Here is a 22282-nt window from a genome sequence, read left to right on the forward strand (position 1 = left end):
ACTTCCCAAATCGACAGCCGAAAACCAGCAAGAGCCTCTTTATTCAAGATAACATGGAGGCAGCAGTGGAAGAAGTTTTGGGCGGATGCAGTATGAGAAGTGCTGCTTTTCTAAAGAATGTGACTCATTTCACGTTATCAAGATATGTGAAGAAAACGAAAGAACATAGTGAGAAGAATATAAGATATGCACCTAATTACTCAGTTATGATGATTTCCACAGCAGAGCAAAAGGAAAAACTGAAAAATGTCCTAATTATGTGCTCTAAAATGAATATGGCCTACCAGCAGAAGATTGCCAACGAGTTGCATATGATGTGGCAGTGATGAACAAAATACCATGTCTTCCATCGTGAGAAAAGAATAAAGCAGCAGGCATTGACTGGTTTTATATTTTTTTGGAAAGGCACTCCAAACTCTCCCAAAAAACCCCTGAGGCTTCCAGCTAGTCTTGCGCTACTTCTTTCACCAAAGAGAAGGTAGATCATTTCGTCAATAATTTGGATATGTATAAAGAGTATCCAGAATTTGGTGATGGGTCAAGGGTGTTCAATTGAGATGAAACGACCATGTTAACTGCGCAAAGATCCCAACGAATAGTGACTGAAAAAGGTGTTAAACTAGTGTGCAAAATCACATCATCATCATCAACGGTGCAACAACTGGCATCCGGTCTAGGCCCGCCTTAGTAAGGAACTCCAGACATTCCACTCAACCACAAGCTCAAGGTATCGCTCACAGATTTCGTCGTTATGTAGGCTACGGAATCGTCAATCCTCATGTAGCGGGCCTAAAATCCTTTGGAGGATTCTTCTCTCGAACGCAGCTAAGAGTTCGCAAATTTTCTTGCTAAGAACCTGGATGAAGGTAGACTGTAGAACTTGAGTTGTTCTTCCCATAATGACAATATCGTCAAAGTAGTCCAGTAGTTGGGTGGATTTGAAGAGGACGGTGCCTCTTACACTTCATCTGCATAGCGAATCATTTTCTCCTGGGCCAGGTTAAAGAGGACGCATGATAGGACATCCCCTTGTCTTAGACTGTTGTTGATGTTGAATGGTCTCGAGAGCGATCCTACTGCTTTTATCAGGCCTCGAACATTGGTTAAGGTCAGCCTAATTATCAATTTATCAATTATCAATTCGTCGTGATGTCGAATTTTCTCATGGCCGTATACAGTTTTACCCTGGCTATGCCGTCATAGGCGGCTTTAAAGTCGTTAAAAACATGATGCAACTGGTGGCCATATGTAAGAGTATGTAAGAGATAGATAATGCTTCGTGGCCAGTTGTCAGACATTGATTCGCTCTCCCGCTGGTGTGGTGTAGTTGGTCGAATCCACATTTACTCAATTTGGCAGTAATTCTATCGGCTCCTGGCGACTTATGATTTGTAAGCTGATGCATTGCACGGACTGTTTCTTCTCTACTTGGTGGTGACATTATTTGTCTGTCTTTCTGGAGAAGGCCTCATTTTATTTTTTTTACAACGTAGGATGTTCGTGATAAGTCTCTGCCCGTCCCCGCGCTCTTTGAGAATGCAACATTACTCGCTGTGGAGAATTCGTCCTTTCCGTTCCTAGCTTACATTCATTGTCGACCTAGCCGACCTTACTTGCGGCTGGGGCTTATAACGTTATAACGTTCTTCAGGTGATTGTGAAGATCATTTTCTGATACTTTACCTTCAAGACGGCTGTTAGCTGCGGTTATTCCGGCATCCATTTTCCACTTATAGGTGTTACGGAGGGCTTCCGTGCAGATGGCTTCAGTATTCACTCTCAACTGATTGCCAGAGGCGATATTAGGCGGTGTTGAAATTCGAGCTCGGAGCACTATGCCAACGGGATAGTGATCCGAGTCTGTATTGGCCTCCCTATATGTTTTGACATTCATAAAGGCTGAGAGGCGGCAGCGTTCAGTCAACACATAGCGAATTTGGTGGAAAATGGTTCCGTCTGGAGAGGTCATGTTTGTGGATCGCTTTCCGCGCAAAACAGGAACTTCCAACAACCATTTCCTGTGATACTGCTAACTGAATAATCTGCAGTCCATTATCATTGGTAATGATGTAAGCTATGGGAGCCAAGGTATCGCCTGAATACTAGTTCCGTCCTTATTTGACTGTTAAAATCTCCAGGTGAGATTTTGATATCGCTCAACTGCCTCGTAGAATGTATCCTTTTCCGACTCTGTAGTCTACTCTGTGCAAAGCCACAAGTAGAGAAAAAGGTACTAATGTCACCACAGCATCCATAAATTTCGCATCTGGCTGCACTATTACTCCAGTCATAATTTTTCCACGTGTCCATTTTAAGGATCATATGACTCAGGGAGCATTCCCAGGCACAATTGGCTTGGTCACCTTTGACATCAGGATTATTCGTCGAAGTTATTAAGCATTTCATTCGACAGGCCTTCATTTCTGGAGAAGGCCTCATTTTATTTTTTTTTACAACGTAGGATAGCTATTTGTTCCTGGAAGCTATCATGCTATGCAAGGAAAGCGGCGTTTCGGTTTTGACTTTACTTCGTCATTCATCCAATAAAATGCAACCACAGGATGCTGTTTTTGGGCCTCTTTAGGCTTATTATAATGCAACTCTTGACTCGTGGATGATACAAAAGCTTGGGAAAACAGAATCAATTTATAATACAGCATTATTCGTGAACACAGATCACCAGTAAAGAATGGCGCGTTGCAATATAATTTCAGAGTTAAAAAAGTGGGATCCCTCCATTTGATCGACATGTTTTTACCGATGCAGACTTCTTATGTGAATTATGTGACTGATCGACCCCCAAAACAGACGGTTACACTGTGCCAAGTGGTTGACTCCCACAAGTAGAAGAAGGAGCAGCTTCAAATCATGCAGAAATCAGTGTCAGGAGCTGGTCCAAGTTAAGCTTTCGTCTCTTCTGAAGATTTGAGTGGTTACCTAAAAGCAGAAGAACATAAAACTGATTGAAAGTTGAGGAAGAAAGGCGGGAGCATGATAGCTATGAGCACTCTTGAAATGAAACAAAATTCCTTTTTTTGGAAAATGGCTTCTCACCGTCGTACATAGGCTCAATCCTAAGGTAACAGGAAAAAAGTAGAGAAAAAAGTCTCAGGTGGGGTGCTATGGGTAAAACTAACTTTTGTGTTTTATTGTTCCCCAGCCTCCCCTGCGCCTCGGGGAATAGGTTGTATGTATGTGACTGACCCAAGAGCATTAAGGATCGGCTGAATTGTGTAAAAGCATCGTTTATATAAGAACAGAGCGATAAATTGGTATGCAACCACTTCAGAGGTATCTCGCTACTATGCACTTCCTATAAATTATTCATCACAACTCTGGAGTAGAGTTTTAAACCCTACGCTGAAAATCTGTTAGGCCAATATCAGCTTTAAGAGATCGCCCAGATCTACAAAAGGTTAATCATTTCTGTCAAAAGAGGATTTATAGAAATACTCGGAGTATAATGTTGACATCTACCAAATATTTATAGACTTTAAGCAGGCTTACGATGAAATCAATCACACACATATTGCCACAAATCGACATTCAAGCGAAACTAGTCCGTCTTATAAAATTGATGATGACCGGCATGATAGCTTAAGGACGAGTTCAGAATACGCTAACTAATTCATTTGTCACTCAAACATGTTGTTCAGGCAGAAATAAAAATATTGAATGTGTTTTGTAAGAATATGTGAAGCATATGAAGGTTATATGAAATCCGTGATGGGTCAGAAGTCTTGACTATAATGTGCCTAAAACAAACGCATTGCGCTGGTCATCGACAGGTATGGACGACGCGAGAATACCGCATTCAAGGGAAAATTGACGGATGGAAGACTTAGGAAAACCAAAATCTTCTTTTTCTTCAGCCTTTGTCCCGTTTGCAAGCGGGGTTGGCTCGTCGTGATCGGTTTTGCCATTTTGTTCTATCAAATGCCTGATCTGGATACAATCGCGAGGATTTTAAAGCTCCATCCAGTGCATCAAGCCGCCGCTTATTATCGACTTTGATGTTCAGATCAATCTTTACAAGCGAATTCTCGTTAGCATGAATTACGTGGCCGTACCATCGAAGTCGCCTCGCCATATCGATCGCGTCTCACTAGTCCAACGCAACATATTCGACTCCATTACCGCACGACGCCGTTCATTGTCTTTTAGAGTCGACCAACATTCAGAACCATAGAGAGCGACAAGACGGGCGACAATGCGATAAACTTTAGATTTGAGACGTTCGTTGATACGTTGATCACGTAGAACAACAGTGGTAGAACGTCACTTCATCCAGGTTGCGTTAATGCGTGAAGTAACTTCATAACGCGGTTCTCCATTGGCTAATAGCATTGACCCGAGATATTTAAATGACTCAGTTCTGGGCAGATCACTACCGCTGACAGTGATGGTGCTTGTTTCATGGGGATCGGCCGTCAAAAAAAAGTTTTATTTAGATTCAATCAAAGTTGTTCATGATCCTTTTTGCTATTGGACGCTAGGAGAACGTCATCTGAATAAATCAGTGCATAGGGCGTTGGACGTTGGATGTTCTTTGTAACGGTGTCCATAACAAGAACAACTAACAACATCAACAGAGACACGAAGCGGTTTTGATATACTCGCCACACTTCGAACTTTACTTTTCGCACCGTGGTGGAGCAATTGAACTGAGCGCACGAGTTCTTCTGACACTAAGTTGTCGTAGGGCATACCAGATGAATTCGTGTGACATACGGTCAAAGGCTTTCTCCTTACCCAGAAATGCAATGTAAAGAGGGCGATGTTTTTCCATGAGTAACCACGTAGCGCGTATTGCGCCTGCAGTTCCGCAGTTCTTGACAAAACCGGCTTGATTAACGGTTATTTCAATGATTTTGCGTATACAGTTGTCAAGAACGCGTTCTACTTCATGGTATGGGAAAGAAACCGGACCGGACGATAATCTGAAAATTCTGCTGGACAACTTTTCTTTTTCCATATTGGAACTATGGTACTTTCTTGTCAGTCAGATGGTGTTCTTCCTTCCTGAATAACTCGATTAAAGAATTTACTGAACCCTAATGTTGGGTCCCAGCTCTTCACTTTTCAAATTTGTGAATTTTCGAGCGTTTTATAGAGATTTGTGGTAGAAGCGTTTCATTTCACGGACCTTTGTTTCAACATCGTCATCCCAAAGCCAAGTAACTCGGTTGATCTATTACTTGCCTGGCTTGGGGGTTGCGAGGTCGTTTTTGCGATCGTGTCTTTAACTTATTTCCACGGTTGTTTCACATTCGTAAGTGAGATCATTTCTTCTTTCTTCTTACGAAATCGTCACCATTTAATGCGCGGCGGGCCAGTACGTTCCTCACGCTGTTTAATCGGTGGGTTGATTCGTCTCATAGGGAACGGCGTTGCAATCAATGACGGTGGTAAAATCTCGGCATCTCATGACAATATAATCGATTTGCGTCTTACTATTCCCACAATAAAGTGTAGGAAGATGAGACAACCGTTTGATGAACGTTGTATTCATAAGTATAAGGTCATGTGTGTCCGCAAAATCAACTATTCGCTCGCCACCTTCATTGCGCGCTCCAAACCCCGTTAACCATGGCACTTGTTACCGTCTGGCTTTTCACCCACGTCACCGTTAAGAGAGGAACATTTTTGATAACCTGTGTAAGTCCGTTTCTGTGTACTGCTTTGCTGTTATTATTTGGCCAGTTGTCAGGTGAATACTAGCTACAATTTTGACCCGAGTGAAATAAATTGCCATCATCATTTTTGTTGCTGACATTTTTTGCCTTACCTTGACGGTCGGGTTGGGCTCGACATGTGGTGGAATTTATGCAGATATAGAATGACCCAAACTACGTTTTCTGGTGTCAAATTTGACTGATTTTTCTGAAATTTTATATAAGGTATTCCGATATCACAAAACTACGACAAATAACCCTAGTTAAAAATGAGAGTGTTAATTTACCGATTTTTTGTTGCTGTTCTTCTTCAATGGCATGACAGGCCAAATCGGCCCTTGTCCTCCAGTATAGAAAGTGTCAAAGAGATTAGATATTGTCTCCTATTTGTAGTCTAGCCTACTGGTCTATCAATTTTAGATTAGACTACAAAGCTAGCTTTGTACTGATGAAGGGGGTAAGTTGCTCCTGAAATAAACCTCTACACTGAAAAATAAAAATTGTAGTTTGGAGTAAGCTACTAGCCTGTCAATTTTAGAAAGTGTCAATTTATCTATTTTTTGCTCTTGTTCTTCTTCAATGGTACGACAGGCTCTTGTCTTCCAGTATAGCCAGCCATGTCGATCCTTCGGTCGCGTTCTCTATTTGGAAAATTTCAGCAGCATTTTACGGGCCTCGTCCATTGAGTCCTCCCACCGTGGCTTTCACACTAGAGGTGTCCCCCGGGTATGCCTTTGAATGCCCTGTTAGGTATTCGCTTATCATCTATCTGGTATACGTGACCGCCCATTGAAATTTTCGTGGTTTTATCACCCCCGATGCCGCTGGGTCGTCTTAGAGCTGGTACAACTCATGGTTGTATTTAATTCGCAATCACCTCCATTTTTTACGACTTCAAGTATTCGACGTAGAACTTTACGTTCGAATGTATCGATGGACTTCTCTAAGACTTGCATTAGAGTTCACGTTTCATAGCCGTACAGTAGCACAGGTGTCTTGTAGATTCGAAGCTTATTTTTCCTGTACACGCTTTTACTTTTCATTATCCGTAGGACTGAGTACTATGATTTGTTGACCATCACTATTCGTCGATGAACTTCGTCCTATTCATTACTATCAGTCGCTCTGTTTGCTTGTTGTCCACGTTTTCAAAATTAAAGTCGTCCATTGTCAGGTTTTGTTGTCGAGGCCTGTCTTCTTGATTGGGTCATGAATTTTGTTTTCTGTCTAGAATTGAACGTGCCACGATATTTATGTCATCTGCGAATCCCCCAATCCTCTCAATACGTAACTCCAGTTAGCGAATAACATATTCAAGGGCTAGATTGAAACGCATGGGGGCGAGTCCATCTCCTTGCTTTATTCCGCAGTTCGTTTTGAAGCATTGCTTTAGCTCACCAACCACGTTTACAGGGGGTTCAGTCTTATTCATCGTCAGTTTAGGCATTTTTAGCTGATGTAGTTGTTTGTCCGTAAAAAATTGATCCATCTTACTCAAAAGCCACATTGGTATTCACCAACTAATTTGTCTGTATATGGCTCTAACCTCGCTTTAATGATTTTTGTCAGGATCGTGTAGAACGTGCGCAACAATGAAATGTCTTTGTAGTTGTCACAGATAAGTTTGTCTCCTTTTTTGTGTGTAGGACAAATTTCGCTCTTGCGCGAGTCGTCGGGTAATTTTTAAAGTAAGTAAGTAATTTCCTCCCCTCTGTAACAGTTCAACTGGAATACCATCGAATCCCAGGGCCTTGTTCAGTTTCTCTTCGCCTGGGACTGCTTTCACCTCTCTAATAGAAAGTGGTCCGACTGGTGTGTTGTTTGTAATATCCGGGTTCGTCAAAATTGTACGTCTTGCTAGCGCTTCCTCTCGGTTGAGTAGCTTTTTAAAGTATTCCATTTTCAAGTAGTTGGATACCTCCGTAGTATATGCAGCCGTTATTTGCCTGTCTCTAAATTTATCACCACCGAATTTCCGAGACCTGCTCTGTTTTGCGTGATATGCTTTCTAGTCGATGTCGAAACTTCATCCTTATCAACATGTCGTCAGAACTACAATTGGCCCCACGTAGTGACCTTACATCTGGAATGCTGGTTGCAGCCTGTTTTTCGATAAGAATAGGGTTAATTTGGTTTAAAGTGCGACCATTTAGCGGTGGCCATGCCTTTTTGTCCATGGCGCGATGTTGGAGGCAGGTGGGGCTCACCGTCATATTTTTACTGTAAGCGACGTCAATAAGACGCTATCCGTTGTCATTCGTGTCTTCATGGAGGTTGAGCCTTCCAGTCATTCCTCGATTAGAATCCTCTCGTCCAACCTGGTCGTTGAAATCCCCTTACACGTTAGAAGGCTGTGCGTCATAAACTCGTTCCAGAGTATTGTAGGACTCGTCCTTGACCGAATCGTATTTTTCTTCCGTTAGTGTGTGGAAGCTCACTAGCCGTTAAAAAAACTTTTGTTTTGATACGGATCGTACACAGTGGTTCATTTATTACTTTAAATTCAATGACTCGTTCTTTGAATTTGATGTCCACGATAAATAACCTTCCAAATTTTTTGCTTCCCGATTCTTTTCCACTTGTGAATACTGTGTGCGAATGCATGTCGTCAACCTTGAATCCGAGCAGTTTCGTTTTTTGGATCGCCAGGATGTTAATGTTGTATCCTGAAACTTCTTTGAGAAGTTGACACAGAGCTTTTATCTAGAGTGCGAACGTTCAAGTTCAAGAGTAAACCACATTCCGTTGCTCCAGTTGTTGCCGTTGAATCTGTCCGGTCTGGCTCTGTTGTCTTGGTTGCGCTGCAAAAGGGTATTGCCAGGAGGAGTTGTTGGCCCTTCGGTGTTAGGTGAGAATATAGCGTCTTACACTCGCTACGACTGTGGGTGTTGTTATCCAGTAGGCATCGCGGGGAGGCGACAGTTCGGTCTTGCCTGTCACCGAACTTATGGTAGTCCCTCCGTATACGGTATTTATCTCTTTCCCTGACCACGGAATTTTAGTTTTGTTTTACTGAGGATCTCACTGGTGGCAAATGGATTTGTTATCGTGACTGGATGTCGGATACCAGTCGACTCGGCTGTGAATGAGCTCCTGAATAAAATCAGGGTAATAATCAGTGTAACGTTATGGCCTTGAATGAAGTGCTCAGACACACTTGAAGGCCCTAATCCAATATGGATTGTTGCGCCAATGATTATTATTATTACTGAGGATAATACAGTGTACTTTGCCTCAAACCCTTCTCCTTTATCTGGGTTTGGGTCCAGCTTGCAATGGAATTAACATGGTTGAGTTGGAGAGTGGAAATCCTTAACTTTCATATTTATATTTTAGATAGCTTAGTGCAGTAATAAACTACTCCAGGTCGTGGTGGCGTTGTCACAACAAGGCGGTGTGCCAAGGAAGTCACTCACAGTCCGGCGAATAATATTTAACTTTTATTGGGAAGCCAGGTTCTATTGGAGGGGCTATTACCGATTCAGTATACTTGGTAACAAACTCGTAATTATAGTTTATTATCTAGAATAACTAATCCTCTTTACCTAAAGCACTTGGCCTTCAGTTTTCGACTTAACTGGTGTCATTATTTTCATCTCCGATTGAGCCTTTTAGCTTTAAGAAATGCTGACTTTTTTTTCAAATCTCACTTTAGACATCGGCTCTTGGCTCTGAGTTATTAATAATATTTTTCAAGTCAAGGACCTGCCTCCATCAGTATCTGTCGATGCCATCTCTTTCAATAGGTGGTAACCCGCTGCATTTCAAACACGACCCAAATTAGAAATTTCCCTGTTTACCCATCATTATTTCCACCGAAACCGACCTTTGCCTCATTAAGCTTACACTTTGGAATCTATTGCTTTTCACCTGCAATTATTTTTCATCCTTCCTATCTTCCGTTGAGTGGACGGGGATACAATACTGTAGTTACGAAAATAAAACCGAAGATGAAAAATAGATAGAAAAGAAAGAACGAAGAATGCCTGCAAAGGAAAGTCTGCGCGAATCCATTTCGTGGTGTTGTTGTTACGATGACGACGATGACGTTAATATGGGACAAGGCCATGCTCATGCTTATGTCCTTGTGGGCTTTTATCAGGACCAATGTATATCATTTGGTCCCAGCAAAAATTGATTGATCAAATACAGACAACCTGCGCGATGCAAACGTCGTGCTTAACCCTCGTCGCATGGAGATTTGAAATTTGAGAAAGAAACACAAGCTTTTGGCGATTCTGGAATGTTTTTGGAAGCAATTCCTAAATTGAGTTTTTGTCGTCGAGGACAGGAATACGAACAGGTTGGCATGTTTTCCGTCTCCCTGAAATAACAAGGGATTCACTGGTGCTCCGTTGCTACAAGTAAAAAATAATGTCCTCGCATTGACTGCAAATATCTCTGTGAACGTATGTCCAGGTAATGTCGTGTTATAAAAAGCGAGAGCTTATTCCTAGAGAGTCTCGTAGTGAGCTGCAGTAGCTTCTAGGCAGATGTTAACGATGCAATATTGAAGCAGTGGAGATTGAAACATTTTTTCATTTTTCCAATTAACGGAAAATATTATCTTTCACAAAATTTATCCAATCTTAGATTTCATTAATGTGAACTCATTACTATGTACGTTTATTGTGTCCATTTAGTTTCTTCAATTTTGACACTCAGCCCCAAGGTCACAATACTAGGATTTTATTAGATTGCATGGAGTATCCTGCGCCTTGATCCTTAGCAGACTACAATTTTGTAAATTTTTTGGGTTTTTCCGCAATTACACATTGTTCCTATTTTTAAATGAAGATTTAATGTACGAAAGATATAATAGATTAAAACTTACCTAAAACTTTTCTTACCAAACAAGGGTTAACAAACAATCTCAATTTCTTAGATTAACGGGGTCGATTTCTCCTTTCTCTTCTTGTACTTTCTCGAGCCTAAGGACACGGACGGCTGGTCCTGTTTACACCGAGAAGATGACAAATTTACAGGTTGAAAGGGAGTGAATGATTGATCCGCCGAGACGATTATAATCTGATGGGGTGGTGTGGCTTTCCCCGAGCTTGCTTTTCGTTATTAATTGAAAATCCTGCTGGAAGAATTATTCCAAATTCAATGCTGTTCCACGATGTTTTAATATTTCCAGTCGGGAGACAAATAAAGAATAAATTGCTTTTTGATGGTCCTGAAGGGAAATAATTGTATATCATTTTCAGGTAATGAGAAAACGTTTGTTTCTCGATTTGCAGGATCATACGAAAATAGCTGTGATGTCTATGGATGAGTGGGCGAAAAAAGCTGAAAAGCCTTTTTATTAGGTTGACTTTTCATGTTTTTTTTTATTTTTAGGAAAAGGTTGCGGGTGGAATCCTTCTATAATCAGACTTTAAAAATCAACAATGACCTTTTCAAAAGACGGCGCGGACACCTACGTTATTCAGATTGAGCAGAGATAGTTCATTCAATTTCAGACCAAATCAGCCGTCCTACGACTTCCATAAAAAAATATTCAAGAAAGTTCAATCTGACGACGTTCTCAATATGCAAGTGTAATGCGGAAAATTATGTTTTTCCTAATTTTCATTGTGTGGTCGTTGAAAACTATATTTCTGGAGTATTGAAATTTTCTGGGAGGCATGCCCCACCACTGAGAGGCTATTCATGAGGGAATGGTTGGAATGAATTGGGTGTTCAACGTGTTTATATCTCTTACTTCAAAGGAAAAAGGAAAACGTTGGGAATAGGAGTAGTCGATATATGTATCTGACGTTTATTTTTTGTTAATATCACTCAATTTTCAAATTTTCGGATTAAAATTTCAAAAGCTAGGATGGCCCTGCATAATGCAGGTTTATGGGTATTTGCTTGCGTAGTCGGAAGTAACTTAACAGCACGATTTACCGAACACGAACCATGTAGATATGCAATATAGTGCGATGAATGATTTGCCTGAGTAATAGTCCCTCTGATTGTGTTTCGTGTTCGATTCCCGATTGTGTTGTTCGTACTCGTTTTTGTGCTTTTCTAACTTCTGAGTGCTTACCGCATGCACACAATTAAACGAGGTAACAATCAAATTGGTGGACAAAGGGTAGTATAAGTCCCAGGGCGAAACGTGGATTGGTACCCACGATGGAGCATAAAACCTGGGAAACGCTTACTGAACCAACACCAACAGCTCTACTACCAAAACCTTTCTCCACCTCCACGTGATGAACGCTGGGAGCTCTTTTTTAACGAAAAGCTGCAGACGGAAAAGGATGAAGGCGAGTCTCTGCGCCTAAAAATGGGGCAAACTGAACCAACTGGCCTTCCAGGTTGGCGGTTGGGTAGGGCTGACAACCCTACACGGAAAACAACTTGTTGCGAAGTCACAAGAGAAGCCTCGGACTGGACGGATAACACAACGATGAACCCGGCAACGACAAAGGAATAACAATTTGCGCATTTTATCATGGAACGTGCACTTCCTGTACAGAGATGAAAATGCCAAGCAGCTAGCCGATACCCTGTCCAAATATAGGGCTGATGTAACAGCCTTACAGGAGATGCGTTGGACAGGGACCGCTTTGCTGGAGAAGAGTCACTACACCATATATTATAGTGACCATCCAGTAAACCATGTGTACGGAGTAGGTTTTTTAATCAGCCAAAAAATGAAATCTGCTGTTATAGGGTTTGAAAACATACGCGAACGACTAAGCACTCTATATAAACCTCATTAACATTCACGCCCTTACAGAGGAGACTGCAGAGTCGAAGAAGGATACCTTCTACGAGGCAGTAGAACGAACCCTCGAAGCATCTCTCAGATATGATATATAAAATATACTCGGGAATTTCAACAGTCAAGTAGGAAGGAAGTCCGTTGGCTCCCATAGCTTACATCAAAATACAAATCATAATGGACTGCGGATTATTCAATTAGTAGTGTCACAAGAAATTGTTGTTGTTGGAAGTACTTGGTTTTGCGCGGAAAGCGGTCCACAAACATACGTGGGCCTCTCCAGACGGGACCACTTTCAACCAAATTGACTATGTGTTGGTTGAACGTCGCCACCTCCCAGCCTTGATGAATGTCAGAATATATAGGGAGGCCAATATAGACTCCGATCACTATATAGTTGGCATGGTGCTCCGAACTCGAATAACAATACCATCCAAAATCCCCGCTGACGATTAGGTGAGAGTTGACACTCAAGTCATCCACAACACAGGCCTCCGCAATACCTTTAAGAGGGAAATGAATGTCGCAATAACCGCAGTCAACAGAGCTCCTGGAGATGAAGTATCAGCAAATGATCTTCACAACCACCTGAAGAACGTTATCATGGATACGGCCACAAACATACTTGGCCCCAGTCGCAAAAAGAGGCGAAATGGCTGGTTTGACGATGAATGTAAGCTAGCCACTAAACGGAAGAATGCTACATACCGAGTAATATTGCACTCTTAAAGAACGCGGGCACGGGCAGAGACTTACCACGAACTCCGTCGAGCGGAGAAGCGACTTCACAAACGGAGAAAGGAAGCCTGGCAGAACCAACAGGTCTGTCAACTCGAAAAGTACAGGGAGCAATCGCACCAGGTGCGGAAGTTTTACCAACAAGTCAGCAGGATGAAGCCTTATACACCTCGATGTTCATCTTGCCGAGACAAAGAGGGAAATCCGATTTCCGACAGAATGGGCATATTGGAGCGATGGGTTGAATACTTTGATGAACTACTGAACAACCAGGACATCGGCCAGTTCTAGGTCCCGCCAACTGAAGACGATGGACAAATACTGCCACCACCGAGTATAGAAGAAACAGTCCGTGCAATTCATCGGCTAAAAAATCATAAGTCGCCAGGAGCCGATGGAATTACAGCCGAATTGGTTAAATATAGAGCTGATCAATGACACCAAGTGATTCATCAACTTGTGCTCAAGGTGTGGGACAGCGAATCAATGCCTGACGACTGGTAAAGAAGCATTATCTGTCTCATACATAAAAAGGGAGATATCACACAGTGCAGCAATTATAGAGGTATTACGTTGTTCAGTACCATCTATAAGATATTCGCCGCTATATTGCTTGGTCGGATAGCTCCATACGCCCAGAACATCGTTGGCCCATACAAAAGAGGCTTCACTCCAGGCAAATCAGCAACAGATCAGATTTTCTCTCTGCGGCAAGCGATGGAAAAACTGTTGGAATATGGAAATCAGTTCCACCGTTTTTTCATCGACTTTAAAGTCGCCTATGATAGCATAGCCAGGGTGAAACTGTACACAGCCATGATAAGAAATCGGTATCCCGACGAAATTGATAAGGCTGATTAGGCTGACCCTGACCAATGTGCGAGGCCAGATAAAAGCAGCAGAATCACTCTCTAGACCATCAACAACGGTCTACGACAAGGAGATGCCCTATCATGCGTCCTCTTTAACCTGGCCCTTGAGATAGTGATCCTTGATGCTGAGGTATGTTAAATGCAAGAGGTACGATCCTCTTTAAGTCCACCCAACTACTGGCCTATGCCCGAGAAGTACAAACTGCCTTCATCCAGATCGAGCAGGCAGTAATCGGCGCGAGATCTAGGGCTGCACATCAATGAAGGCAAGACAAAATATATGGTGGCATGGTCATCATCAAAAACCCATCAAAAAATTCTTTGGAGGATTCTTCTCTCGAACGCGGCCAAGAGTTCGCAATTCTTCTTGCTAAGAACTCAAGTCCCGAAGGAATACATGAGGACAGGCAAGATCATTCTCTTGTATAATAGGAGCGTTGACCCTATGGTGAAACGTTTCGAGCGGAATAGGTTTTGTAAGCTGAAATAGGCTCTGTTGGCTGACATTAACCGTGCGCGGATTTCATCATCGTAACTGTTATCGGTTGTGATTTTCGACCCTAAATTGGAGAAATTATTAACGGTCTCAAAGTTGTATTCTCCTATCCTTATTCTTCCTGTTTGACCGATGCGGTTTGATGTTGTTGGTTGGTTGGTTTTCGATGCTGACGTTGCCACCATGTACTTTGTCTTGCCTTCACTGCCACCATGTACTTTGTCTTGCCTTCGATGAAGGTAGTTTGTACATTTCCGGTGGCTCTTCCCATGATGTCGATGTCGTCAACATAGGCTAGTAGTTGGGTGGACTTAAAGAGGATCTTACCTCTTGCATTCACCTCAGCATCACGGATCACTTTCTCGAGGGCCAGGTTAAAGAGGACGCATGATAGGGCATCCCCTTGTCGTAGACCGTTGTTGATGTCGAATGGTCTTGAAAGTGATCCTGCTGGTTTTATCTGGCCTCGCACATTGGTCAGGGTCAGCCTAATCAGTCTTATCAATTTCGTCGGGATATTGGTGAATGTCAAAGCGAAATCGGGATGTTTGGAGTTTCTTACTAAGCCAGACCTAGACCGGACCCCAGTTATTGCGCCATGATGTATAGATGAATAATTTATAAAAACAATTTACTGGTAAAAATGTCAGTATTGGGCGAGTGAACCACCCATCTCAGCAGTGTTTTTAAGAATATTGATTCTACAGTTTCTCTAGAAGTGATAAATCAACCAACTGAATTGCTTAAAGGCGTTTTTGTCGTCGACGTATGACCGCAGGGATCATGTTTAGCGTTCAGTGTTATTTGAGAATTGTCGACATTATACCACCCCTAACTTGCATAGCAAGCCTACTTGAATTCCTTTTCACGACTCTTTGTTGATTATATCCGTAGTTCCTCGAATTCATTGTTGAGTTTTCTATCCTATCTATATCTGCTGCGATTATACTTGAACCTTATATGCTGTAGAGTGACATCCTACTCCCAAGGAATTTAAGTTATTCTCGTTCAAGCCATTTCATATGTGTACCTTTATATTCCCTTCCCACGTTTTCTTGCAGCTCCTGGCTAGTACTATATTATAACAATATCCGTCTCTATACTTGTCATTGACAATATTCCTAAAATTCGTATCGGCAATGACAGTGAATCAGGAGCATTTTCCTCTCGGATCGCTTGGTTATGTTTTGAGCATGACGGTCCGGCACGAAAGCAAAATCGAATCAAATCAATTCAAAATGTCATTAATTATTCAAGTGCACACATGGCCTTGTGTACTCGTTCCGAATAAATTTGAGCTTATGGTTATATTATAGTTTGAATATGACATTGCAGACGATGCAGGGTACAAAGGTCCTCCACCCAACTGGTTGCTATGTTATTCATGTTTTTCAGGTGATATTCTACACAGGCAAATTTTGTTGAACTTCGATATAAATCATTTAGTAAGAGGAGGGAACGCTTTACTGGTAATTACTTCGGAAGATATTACGACGGGGTACACAGCGTATGTAGGAGTGTTCCCTTTTATTATTGAGAATTTCTCAACTTCAAAGGAAAGTATCTAAAAAAAGCCATTATGCCAAATTTCAAATTTATTTAAAATGATAATAAAACACACGAGGGAAGAAAGAAATTTCGGAAGAATTCCATCCGTAATATTAACAACAGAGAAACATTCTTCCATCCCAGGGCGGTTTTTTCAGATTTTTATCCTCATTTTTGGAACATTGGTTTTTCAATTAAAGATTCAATTATTTATATGGACAATGTTCACAACCAAAATGATATTTTCTATGAAGTCCCAGCGAAAAAGTTAACGGAGTTTGCATAGCATGTTATTTAATGTTATTGTTGTTTGTTTGGAAATTCTAGGTTCTAGGAAACAAACAAAAAATCCGAGCAATGTTCCTAACATTTGGAGGGTGGTCACTAATGACGTCCATGTCCGCGTCGAACTGTCCAGACCACAAAACTGCAATTATTTGCTACCATTTAAAGTTTTGTGTTTATGTTAGCAAATGGGCGCTTGAATCTAAGACCCATTCTCAGAAAACTCTTAAAAGATTCACAATGTTGCCCTTATGACACCCAGGTTTCAAAATTGCTAATAGCAGATTGGTACATTTTGTTAATTTACTGGAAATTCCTTTAATTTGTTGAGGATTAAGTTCAAGTTTATCCTAGGTATACAAAGTTGCCTTTTTGTCGCGAATTTATTGCATCCTAATATCGTTGTCACTCACCCCTGGGTGGAATATAGGGCGTTAACCACACCTATGCACTATCGTTGGCGCTTACCTGAGATACGCTTTAGTTTTCCCCAGAGATGCCCTCTCTCCTCCTCTATTGTTCTGCACCATGTGCTCATGGGGCGACACGCTCGCTGGCTTCACCTAATTAGCAATGGAATTGACGCCCATCTTTAATATGTAACCTATGCATTGCCACTTCCCCTTTTCGATCATATGGTCAACGGGTAACTGGAATGTGCACTGATCAAGTTCTTTGCTTTGAATTGTGTCAGGCCAGCGTGCTCCGACGATACGTCGCATCTCATGTGCTACTCCCATATAGGAAAACAGAAAGAATACTAGCACAGAACAGTGTTAACCAGATCTTGGTATTGAGATAATTGCACTTCAAGTCTTTAGACAAGGCAGCGAAAGCGGATCTGGCCTTGTGGAGGATCATCGATGCCACCGTCAACAGAAACCACCCTTCCTAGATATACAAATTGATGGCCGCTTTCGATCCTCAGCCCCTTAATGCAGATTAGGAAAGTGCGATAACCCGTCAGACTCAGACCCTTTATTTCGCTAGTGCTTATGTTCAGTCCAACTCTACTTGACTCTCTTTCCGGAGCCATTTAGCTTAAGTCTCCGAAACAGTGAAAGAGCAAACAGATTTCGTCTGCGTAGTCGAGATGTTTGAGGAAAGATCTCCATTGAAGACCACCACGTTCTCCGAACAGTGAAGCTTGAAGAACGAACGACTGAAAGAAGTAGAAATAATATCGGTTCTAAGATTCAACCCTGGCAAATTCTGCTTTGGACCTCGAATTCCTCTGGGGTTTGACTTCGATGTGTCGCTATGATAAAGACTATTAGTTTCTCGGGAATGCTCTTCCTGTGTAGAGCCTTTGCAACGGAAGGAGAACCTAAACCTAGACTTCACGGTGCGTGATACGGTTAAGAACCATGATGACGTGTTCTTTCACCTCTTCAGTTGCTCGTCATCGTAGTTAAAGAGTTGACCATTAACGTTCTTCGCAGGATCATCGAATGATTTACAACTACATGAAAGTTCTTTCGTGATATGGTATACACTTCTGAAATCATTGCATTCTGCAACATCTTCCGCTTCCTTGACCAGCGCATTAACAAATTTGCTTTTGTCACGGAGCACATTATGTTGAACTTCCCACGATTTTTCGCAGTATCGGAATTCGAGTGAGCTGCTTCCATGATTCCGCTGTGAGGCAAAACTTATGGTGTCTGCTTTGAATGTGGCGGTTGACCTGCGTAGCATCCGAGAAGAGAGCATTTTTGATTACGGTGGGTTACTTAGGGTGTTTGCCGTTGAAGCGGTGGTAAGATAATACAAATGGACGATTTGGGGGGGGGGGGGTTGCAGCTCTCCAATCCTGTGGAAAGTGTCGAACGCACCACGCAAGCGACCAACAGATGGTGATCCCTTTCGAGGTCGATGCCAGAGTCTTTCTTGTTACGGACACCCTGAAGATAGCTTCTAAGTCTGTTAATGATTGCAAAGCAGTCAATCTGATTGCACGTACGGAATCGGTCAGCTAATATCCAACTCATCTTATGGCAAGTTCTCTGCCGGGACAATGTGCCACCAATGGCAAGGCGATGGAATCTGCAGAAATCCCCAAACCCGCCATCGTATCGTTGCAGTTGCCAAGCCTGTGCTTTCCCACCACATGTCTGAGCAAGATGTTATCAAAACCCACTTTGGGTCTCGGATTACCCACCACTATCACAATGTCACCTTTAGGAAGCCTTGGACCTTAGATACCGTGTTCGATATCCAAAGCTCGTAACCGTGAGGTCAGTCCCTATCTGAGGCGTTGTTGATGTTTCGGAAGCAGTAAAGTTTCAAAATTTGAAGATTGGCTACGCATATGTTTCTATTAGTTTCAGTGGCCTCTCACGACAAGCATGAAAGACTTTAAGTGTATTCTTAAGCAGGTAAGTTTACAATTTTATGTGGGGTGTGGCGTAACCAAGGAACATTGATAGTGAGAATTTTATCAGATAGAGGTTGCCGTCGTTCCTTATCTCAACGTTGCACTGGAAATGAAAGTAAATGAAGCTCCGCGCTCGAGGTATGGAAGGTTTTGTTGATTTTTCATATATTAATATTCGGGTGCACCAGGTCCCAGTTTTCTCTCCGTTTCAAGATAACATCATATCTTCCACCAAACAGAAGTATCGGGATCTGAGAATCGAAAGTTGAACGGTGGTACCCCTCATCGCTGGAAGGCAAAGACCATTCAGTTTCCTCCTTTTTGTAAATAATACCATTGTGGTTTTATTTGGATTTACTGCAAGCCCATACCTGAAACAACAACTGTCAATCAAATCAACGGCGCCTTCTAATACAGACACACACCATTCTGAGATCTCGACCAACAACCAAAAAATGACTGACGGTTTCGTCCAGGGCAGAGGCAACTCATCGGACGCTGCCTCACCTCTGCCCTGGGAGCAGCGTGACCGAAAGTGCCAACAGGTGGAAAACGCTCCCTTTTATCATCGCAAAAACACGACGAGGTTGCGAAACTAGAGAAACTAGACTAAAAAACCGTCAGTAATTTTTTGGTTTTTTTTAATGTATTGGCAAATTTTGCAGTTGGCATAGTAATTAGTGGATCAGCATACTCCACAGAAGTGACGATAGTACACCTCCTTGAGGGCAGCCTTTCGTCGCTTCCGTTGTTAGGTAGCGTTAGCATAGCGTAGATCTATTTTATTAGAGTTTCGTCAACACTATGCTCTCTGGTGACATCACTGAACTTTTCCAAAGGCGCCCAGCCAAAAGCCCCTTCTAAGTCCACTAACATTACCATCGCGTACTCACCCTTCAGAGTTGCATCCTCTATCTTGGACACCAAAGAATGAAGAGCAGACTCACAGGATTTTTCACGTTGGTAAGCATGTTGATTTTCATTTAGGGGTGCGCCCTTAGCGCTTTCTCGCGAATGTGACGCCCAACCAGTCTATCCAGAAATTTCAGCGAAAATGATCTTAGGCTGATTTGCTTGGAGTTCTTTGGATTTGAATAGTTATCTTTCCCAGGCTTTGGTAGAGGAAGGCCAGAGCAAGACATACTCAAAAAATATTTCTTAGAAGCTGCTCTAAATGCTCTATACCCTCCTTTAGCATCGCTGGGTAGATGCCATTCATGCCAAGTGCTTTGAAGTGTTCAAATGATAGTATAGCAGCTCTGGTCTTTTCATTGGTAACAACCGCTCTCGCAGTGTTCCAATTTGCCTTGCACACACATTCCTGTTGAAAGGTTTGCTGAAACCGCCAATTCATTTCTTCCCACTTCTGAGAGCTGTTCTCCCAGACTCTCTTGTAAGTAGAGTCTGTATAGACTCAAGTCTGGAGTTCGTAAAAGTACCAGTATCCGGTTTTCTAAGAGAGTCTAACTTGGCCGACTCATCATTATTAAGGACTCTGAACAACCTGGAAGTCTCTCTTTCACCTTTCAGTTCCACACAGTATGCTCTAAAAGAGTCTCGTTTCGAACGTTTTACGGGCCTCTTATATTCACGATGTGAGTTCCGAAAGTCTAACCAGTCTTCGTTTTTATTGCTTTTGCTTTTGATTTTTGCGCGATTTCACCATGGAACCGTTTTATCACATTGGCCTCGGGAAATGAGACAAGCCTCTTCAAAGCACTCAAAAAGTGTATGGTTTAGAGTTTTCAATTGATCTCCTATCGCCAAAGGAGTGCTTAGTCGCCTAAGGAGCCCAACTTTTTCACCAAGATGTTCATTGAACTTAGTCCAATCCGTTTTCCTAGGATTCCGTGTTTGTATTACAGGCTGTTTGCCTGCAATAGTTAGACTAAATTCTAAGTAACGGTGATCTGAGAGTAAGACTTAATCTAGCACTCGCCAGTTTCTAATCATCTCTAACAACTTTGAAGTGCAGATTGCTAGGTCAATTACTTCACTTCTTCTTGGTCCCACGAACGTAGGGGCGCACCCTACGTTCATGGTGATAAAACCAAAAAGCTTCTAGCCTCAAGGATTGCATTTGCTACTGCCCCAACAAATATGCTGAGCGTTCGCATACCTTGTTTTACCAACAAGTCAGCAGGACGAAGCCTTATACACCTTGAAGCTCATCCTGCCGAGACAAAGAGGGAAACCTGATTTCCGACAGAATGGGCATATTGGAGCGATGGGTTGAATACTTTGATGAGCTACTGAACAACCAGAACATCGGCGAGTTGGAGGTCCAGCCAACTGAAGACGACGGACAAATACTGCCACCACCAAATTTAGGAGAAACAGTCCGTGCAATTCATCGGCTAAAAAATCATAAGTCGCCAGGAGCCGATGGAATTACAGCCGAATTGGTTAAATATGGAAGCGACCAGTTACACCAAGTGGTTCATCAACTTGTGCTCAAGGTATGGGACAGCGAATCAATACCTGACGATTGGCAACGAGGCATTATCTGTCTCATACATTAAAAGGGAGATATCACACAGTGCAGCAATTATAGAGGTATCACGTTGCTGAGTACCATCTATAAGATATTCTCCACTATCTTGCTAGGCCGGATAGCCTCATACGCCCAGAACATCATTGGCCCATACCAGGCTTCACTCCAGGCAAATCAGCAACAGATCAGATTTTCTCTGTGCGGCAAGCGTTGGAAAATCTGCTGGAATATGGACAACAGTTACACCATCTGTTCATCGACTTTAAAACCGCTTATGATAGCATAGCCAGGGTAAAACTGTACACGGCCATGAGAGAATTCGGTATCCCAACGAAATTAATAAGACTGACTAGGCTTACCCTGACCAATGTGCGAGGCCATATAAAAGCAGCAGGATCACTCTCAAGACCATTCGACATCAACAACGGTCTATGACAAGGGGATGCCCTATCATGCGTCCTCTTTAACCTGGCCCTCGAGAAAATGATCCGTGATACTGAGGTAAATGCAAGAGGTACGATTCTCTTTAAGTCCACCCAACTACTGGCCTATGCTGACGATATCGACATCATGGGAAGAACGACCCGAGACGTACAAACTGCCTTCATCGAGATCGAGCAGGCGGCGCGAGATCTCGGGCTGCATATAAATGAAGGCAAGACAAAATATATGGTGGCAACGTCAGCACCGAAGACGAATCAACCAACAACATCAAACCGCACTGGTCAAACACGAAGAAGAATAAGGATGGGAGAATACAACTTTGAGACCGTTGACAATTTCTCCTATCTAGGGTCGAAAATCACAACCGATAACAACTACGATGATGAAATCCGCGCACGGTGGTTGTCAGCCAACCTATCAGCTATTTGAGCTTACAAAAACTGTTTCGCTCGAAACATCTCACCATAGGATCAAAGCTCTTACTATACAAGACTATGATCTTGCCAGTCCTCATGTATTCCTTGGAAACTTGTCCTTACCTTTCGGGAAAGTTCCGCTTTCTTGCGTCCGATTTTGCTGTATATTGCCACACTTGGTGGTGCAGTAACGTCCATGTCCTCTTTCACAAGAAAC

The sequence above is a fragment of the Hermetia illucens genome, chromosome 2 (genome assembly GCF_905115235.1).
Source record: "Hermetia illucens chromosome 2, iHerIll2.2.curated.20191125, whole genome shotgun sequence".
Lineage (NCBI taxonomy): Eukaryota > Metazoa > Arthropoda > Insecta > Diptera > Stratiomyidae > Hermetia > Hermetia illucens.